Raw genomic sequence first — 7944 nt, 5'->3', positions numbered from 1 at the left:
CTGTGACTCTATTAACAGTGACTCCTCTCATACATGTGTCTGTGTTCAGGTGATCTGTCTGATAGATTGACAGTATTGGTTTCCTAATGATGTCCCTAGATGTAACATATATAACAAGAACAGTTTAGGACCTAGAACTGATACCTGCTGTACGCCATATCTAACCGGGGTGTGATATGACTCTTCATTATTTACATAAACAAAGTGGTAGCGATTGGTTAGACACGATCTAAACCATGCTAACACCTGACCACTGATGCCAGCATAGTTTTCTATTCTATGGAGTAAGATTGTTTGATCTATTGTGTCAAAGGCTGCACTAAGGTCTAGTAATAAGAATTGAGTTTTCACTACGATCAGATGTTAAAAGGAGGTGATTTGTAACTCTAAGCAGTGTCTCTGTGCTATGGTGCAGACTGAATCCTGATTGGACATTTTTATACGTACTGTTATTGACTAAGAATGTACATAACTGGCTTGCCACTACTTCTTCTAACATTTTAGAAAGAAAATGGAGATTTGAGATTGTTCTAAAATTATTAAGATCTCCCTGGTTGAGGTGAATTTTTTTAATGAGCGGTCTAATAAGTGCCAGTTTGAAAGCTGTTGGAACGTATCCTAGTTCTAGCGATGAGTTAAAAATATTTAGTACTGGGTCTGTACTGTACTGTTCATGTGGTAATCTAGTGTTCAATGTACTTTTGGTTAAAAAGGTCTCTGCTTGCATAGCTTTGATGTTTTGCCTATAGGGTTGCCGCGGTGACAGAATTTTCCGACCGATTAATCGGCGTGTCACAAACCCGTGTGGGAGGGGCTTATAAATGCGCATGCAGACGTGCACATTTTACTTTCACTTTTGAATTACGCAACTGTTTAAATGCAGTTCTTGCGTACGCTGCGTTAAATCGCGTATGAATTTGCGTGCAATGCGAGTGCAACAGCTGGTTTAATTAAGTGCTTGAGTCAATGTGTGCAGGTAATTCTGACAGAACCCGACAGTCCCAAGCAGAGCAACCGGCTACTTCTCCATAAAGCGCTGCTTGAATGATGGGTTTATTTTTCTTGATGAAAAACACAACAAAAAACGATCTCGCTTATATTAAACATCATATATGTCGGATATGAATCGAATACATGCATTATGCCCACAATGTAAGCTGACAGATCAGATATTCCTATATCAAGATGTGTTGTGAATCATTGAAAATGGACACAAAACGCGGTCACACGATTGCAGCACAATGGAGGATGACGGCTCCACTGAGGCCCTGTCCCAAATGGCACACCCTGGACTTGTGGACTTCCTTAGAGTCCAGACTTTGATGACATCATGTAGTGCAGACTTTAGGGACCCTTGTGCACAATAGTGCACCAGAGTCGTATTTTGGGACAGACTCGAGTGTCACGTCGAAAATAAAAAGAGAAGTTGCCCATCAGTGTGTCTGATGTAAATGAGCTTTTTTATTAAACTGTCACAGCTCCAGATTGTCTGCCAACCTTTAAGCTCATTTGCACCCTGCTTATTTTTAGACCCACATGAGTTGCATCGGAAAGTCTGAAAGGAAGTTTTGCATCAGCTCAATTTAATCCTTTTTGCAGGTTTTAAATTAATTACATTAATTTCTTAACAGTTTATCTAAAGATCAATGTAGAAAATATAAAACATTATGCAGATTATTTGCTCAGTTTATTAATAACCAAAGGAACAGGTTTATAAAAATATAAAACATAATCTGTCGTGTGAATCGAGTTGAGACTGTTTCTCAAGAATAAGAGCACTAGCAGTAAAAAGATGAAGATTAATGATTAGATTTTTTTCTGCTGGAGACATAAAAGATGAAGTAAAGATAAGAGACATCTTTTACAGGACTCAGCAATAATTAACAGCTATAAATGAATGTTTAATATAATAGTATGTAATAGTTGTCAAAATATGAAAAGTCCAAGCATGTTATGAAATGCTTTCCTTCTTCTTATGCTATGAAAAGTGTCAAAAAGAGTTTCTTTAAAATCCGCTTGAGTACGAGAAAATGAGATAAGATCATTAAATGATCTACTACAACTTCAGACACAACTTTACAAACCGCTTAAAGTCAGAGATCTCCACAAGCATGCATGTATACACATGTATATGTATTTAATCTTTTATTTGAAATGTTACTTAAGAAAAACAAGTTTTAAGTTTTTAAGCATGTGATATTAAGTATCTCAAAGGTACATATTAATACATCTGAGGTATGTAAATAGTTCATAATAGGACACAGTTTTTCTGACAGTGTATTTAAAGACAAGCTGGAGAGGCCAGAATGTAACCACAATGTTGTCTTCTCACAGACGCTTTACATGTAATTTACTGCTTACAACAACGCCCTGAATCTGTTTAGGAGCTTCTTACTTTGTGTCAGATTATCAATCGAAGGATTGGGCAATAATGGGGCACCAAGAGCTCCAGACTGAGACCAATCTTTTTGGGATCTTCTGACTAGAATTAGTCGAGGGGGTTTCATGATTCTGTGGTTCACGACTTCCTGAACGTTTCATCAATTGTACATTATGGCATGTGCAATAAATGCATAGAGACCAGTTATTTTGGGGGAAAATGTGAATAATTGCATTGCAGGCTGATTTAAGTCGCGGTCACACTTTGGTCAGACGTTGCTGTGTGGAGCAGCTCATCAGTTTGATCTTTTGCTTCATTTATTTGTACTTTTCAGTAGAGAGAAACGTCACACAGTGATGTACCAGTTTTGTACTGATCACAATACTCCACGTGATATGAATTCACAGAGCTTTGACTTGAACTTTGCTATGCAGCGACCTGTGAAATATCATCACACAAGCTTGCGTTTCCGGTCTGATGCATTCACTTTCCGTATGAATTTAAGTCAATGTAATGAAAAGTGTAGTGTGACCGGCCCTTTAAGCAGCGCAGCATCTTCTTCTCTTCTTACTAGATCACAAATTTAAACTGATCATTACTGCCATCTATTGTTCTGTCACTCGTCTTTGTGAAGATCGTCTGGAGAAAAGTCGACACATCTATCCAGTTATAATGCCCGTGATGGAGCAAGACATGACGACAGAATCTGAAGATGTAGAAATGAATTTCCCATGGCCGTATTTGTTCATGTCTTCTAAAAAAACAAACAGTAAAATGTACACGTTCGTATGTAATCTGAGCAAACTTTAAATAAATAAATATCACTGAAATAAAATTGAAGAAAATAAATAAATTTAAATAAAATATCTAAAAAATGGCACTTCAGAGTGTAAGAACAATAAGGTCAGCTGCTCTGCACAGGTTGAGTTTCAGTGAGGTTGAATTTATTAAAGGGACACAAGGCAGCATTTTAATGTTAATAAATCATCTTCGTAAGTCGGTATATGGTTAAATGACTCATTACATGACGAATGAAGACCCTCTCGCCCGCCCCTACCGTCTGTAGGAAGAATACCCCACTTGCAAGTTCGCTGTATCCGACCCGGTGTCCTTCAGTCTCGTAAAGTCTCATATATAGAAAGCATTTACTCCCAGACACTAGGGGGAGCTAGTAGAGAAATAATACTCAGACTTGCCTGGTGTGCCTTTAACATGTAAAGAAAACAGACTGACATTACATCCAGTGATGCTATTGATCATAAGAGCCTTTTCCATTTTTGTTTTCTTTATCTTTTATTAAACAATAATTAAATAACATTTTGAAATGTCATGAAGTGAAGTTTATGTTGTGAATTTAACACTTGTTTTTGAGGTTGTCTCTGATATGATGTGTTTTGCTTACCAGTCTAATCTAGTATTAAACTGAAGCTGGTATAAACTGTTTTTCTGGGCAGAGATGTCTATCACACAGTCTCATCCTGTTTAAGTAGGTGGTTTGTGGCAAAGCCGATCAAGTTTTTATGCTGATTCAAGAACACGACACTCATTTTTAATCTGTCTTTAGAATAAAAAATATATATATTTGTGTTATGTATTCATCGTCTGATTGGTCTGACTGCTCTTTCGCAAGGGCTTCTGAGTTGGTAAAGTGCGCAAAGCCTGCTGCAGACAGCATTAAGGTGGAAAAGGGGGCGCTGATGAGCACACTTTGAAGCATAAAAATTACAGATGTGAAACCCTACAGACTCGTAGACTAAGCAAGCATGCACAATTTTCTAAATATGTTACTCCATTTAACATTTTTGTTTACAAGTTTTACAATTTCAATAAAACAATTACATTTAGTTTCCCCAAAAGTTCAATGTAAATATAAAAATGTGCAGATTATTTCCGTCTCATTTATTAGTAATGAAAGGAACAGGTTTATAAAAATATAAAACATAATCTGTCCTGTGAATCGAGTTGAGACTGTTTCTCAAGAATAAGAGCACTAGCAGTAAAAAGATGAAGATTAATGATTAGATTTTTTTCTGCTGGAGACATAAAAGATGAAGTAAAGATAAGAGACATCTTTTACAGGCAGTGGCGTCTATATGCTTGTTGTATCTCACAGTAAGTTTGTTTCTGCAATATGAAAATGAGAGTTATGTGATTCCCAATACAAATCCAGACAATAAACAACTTACAACGTCCATTGCTGGTGTTTGTTAGTTCAGTTTGTTAGATCAGTCTGAATCGTAATCTAATGCTTCACCTTTTTTTCTTATTTAGTTTCTTTAGTAAGATCACAGACTGAAGTTGTAGTAGTGTATAAATTACATTGTTTTAAACACATCCTATAAGGAATTTGCAAGCAAAGGATAGACCTGAGAGGGACTTCAAAATATTTTTCTGTACAAAAGGAGGCCGGTGGAACAAGATTTTTGTCTTATACCATGTTGTGTTAAGCAGTTCAAAATAAATCTGTTTTTATATGTCTAACTTAATTCTATATACTTAATATTACTGTCGTGCAATTCAAATGAAAACCCTTCAGGCAATGTTGGGTCATGGGGGGCTCCAGTTTCTTGGACTTTCTTTAGGGCCCCCAAAATGGTAAACACGTCACTGTTTACAGGACTCTACAACAAATAACAGCTACACGTAAAGATAAAAATAGTTGTCAGATTATGCAAAATTTAAGCATGTTATGAAATACTTTCCTTCTTATGCTATGAAAAGTGTTTAAAAGTGAAGGAGAGTCTTTCTTTAACATCCGCTTGAGTACGATAATCAGATCATTAAATGATCTACCACAACTTCAGATATTGACACAACTTTACAAACCGGTTGAAGTCAGAGATCTCCACGAGCACGTATGTATTCACATGTATATGTATTGAATCTTTGAAATGTTACAAAAAACAATCATGTTAGTTGTGTTTTATTTTACTGTAATAACTGTCTGATGAATTGAGCGTCACAATGATGTTTTATTTTCTCTCAGGAATAAGAAAAGAGTTTTGGGTCTTTTGTGACTTTCTTCAAAACTGCATCATGAACTTCAGACTCTCATCATTGATCCTGCTGTTACACATTCAAGGTATGAACACTTTTGAGTAAACATCAGTTTTGTACTTGTTTGACATTTGGGAAAAGCATCAGTGTTGTTTACTGCATTAAGACAGTGATATAAGACAAGAGTCAGTACAAACTTTAATTATTCAAACAAGAAAATGTACAGCTGTCACCGGGGCAGTGCCCTTTCAAAAGTAAACTTTATTTTTACCTAAACAGTGCATATAAGTATCTCAAAGGTACATATTAATACATCTGAGTTATGTAAATAGTTCATATTAGGAAATAATTTTTCTGACAGTTTAAGTAAAGACGAGCTGGAGAGACCAGAATGTAACCACAAAGTTGTCTTCCTACAGACGCTTTACATGTAATTTACTGCTTTTTGTTTGTAAGGGTGGATTCACTACAGCGGTTCAGTCTGTATGAACGCTGAAATGACTGAGAAATGTTAACAGCAAGTATTTCTTGTCAATTATCACCCTTCTGTAACTTATACCAGCGATGGAAATAAGCGCAGTTATGATAGCAAAATATGTTGGAAAGCATTGTAAGAATAAAAATATATATTTCTCAATCGGATGCAAAAATACATTGTTCACATGTGCAGAACATTTGTGCTCAAGTTCACGTCTTATATTTAACTCTTATTTACATCTCACATAATTCCGTCACAGAAACATGCAATAGTAAGGTAATGGCCATGTATTTTATGACGTCACGTGCTGTACATTCTGCAGCATTCATGAATACTTTCATAACATTAGGACAAAAAGCCTTTTGAAAATTGTATTTTTATTGCCTATATCTGAAAACATCTTAAAAACAAATTTCTCCAACTCAGCTTTATACATTTATACAGAGATAAAGTGTGAACTCGACAGAGATGGTGTGCGCTGGGTGGGGTTTCCAAGTCTTTTGCTTTTTTTCGGCTACTGTTTAAACTGTCTCCACGGGTTGTTTTTTCATGTGGGTTAAAGATGAAAGGATTTTGTTTATTAGTTATTGGTATTTGGGCTGTGAATAATCATTGGGATGCTTTTGGGCATGCATGTAAACTGTATTGTTGTAACCTTTAAACGTATCAAATTCAGTCGGATTGACAAAATTTAGTGCATATAAACATATCCATTGAGAACTGAAATCTAGGCCTAATGGCCTGAACCCCAGAGCTTAAGTAAAAAAGAAAATCATAGAAAATGAACAGAACCCAAAAGCAGAGCACATGAAGACCAGAACAAAGAAGGATGAGCGCAAGAAGAAGAAACAGACAGAAGACACTTTTACTAAAGGGATTTACTAAAAATGCACGGTTGATAATTAGCTTTAAAAAGGTATCGTCTAGTTATTTTTGCATACGCATTTCTAGAGGTTTCGCTTTCAGACGCAAAATTTATGCGAGGATATTGTTTAAACGATTCACGCAATGCGACTTTTTTCCCCGCGTGTGATATTACTCGTATTTGAGCCAATATTTAATGCCGAAAAAAAAGCATATCATTTTGAGCTTGAAATGGTTGCAATTGTTGCTGATAATAGAGACATTAGATGTGCGTTGTACAAAGGAGAGGAACATGTAACACTTTATTTGGAATTCCAGAGGAACATATTATACCCCAATATTATTAACCCCAATATTAAACTATCTCTGGAATATTGTGAAGATAGTATTCCTTTTCTTGATATTACTATCTCCAAAGATGAGGATGGTGCCCTACATACGACAGTATTTCGAAAACGTACTGATAGAAACACCATTCTACATGCTAAAAGTTTTCACCCTAAGTTTTTGAAGGATAATGTCCCCTATGGACAATTCCAGAGAATAAGGAGAATTTGTGATTTGGATAATTTGTTTGAGGATAAACCAAAAGAAATCTCGCTTTAAGGAATGGGGTTACAAAGACATAATCCTCCTAAAAGCATTGAATAGGGCCAAATCTCTAAATAGAGAATCACTTTTATTAAGAGACCCACCTAAACCTAAAAAAGATAGTCCTATTTTTGTTACAACGTACAGCACAGAGGCAGAACAAATTAAGAGCATGATAAGGAAGAATTGGGGTACCATTCAAAGTGATGACACGCTTGGCCAATTGTTTCCAGAACCACCTTTGGTCAATTTTAGGAGATGTCCGACAATTCGAGACAAATTGGTCCGGAGCTATTTGAAACCAGAATGTTCACAAACGTAGTTGAAATCTAAACCCAAAGGTTTTTATAAATGTCACCATTGCAATCATTGCACTAATGTTGTACAGACTAAAACCTTTGATGATGTAGTATCCCATAAACAATACAAAATTAACCACTTTATAAGCTGTAAAACTGTCTTTGTTATATGTAAGGAATAATTGACGACGGGCCATTGAATTATAAGAAAATAATGCACACCCAAGGTGCAATGCGGCACGACGCAAAGCGGAGTGCCGTTACACCGTGGGTATGCATTATTTTCAAATAATTCAATGGCCCGTCGTCAATTATTCCTCTTATACCACGGTTAC

The sequence above is a fragment of the Misgurnus anguillicaudatus genome, unplaced genomic scaffold (assembly GCF_027580225.2).
Source record: "Misgurnus anguillicaudatus unplaced genomic scaffold, ASM2758022v2 HiC_scaffold_32, whole genome shotgun sequence".
Taxonomy (NCBI): domain Eukaryota; kingdom Metazoa; phylum Chordata; class Actinopteri; order Cypriniformes; family Cobitidae; genus Misgurnus; species Misgurnus anguillicaudatus.
The sequence above is the reverse complement of the archived record's forward strand: the minus strand, read 5'-3'. Positions refer to the sequence as shown.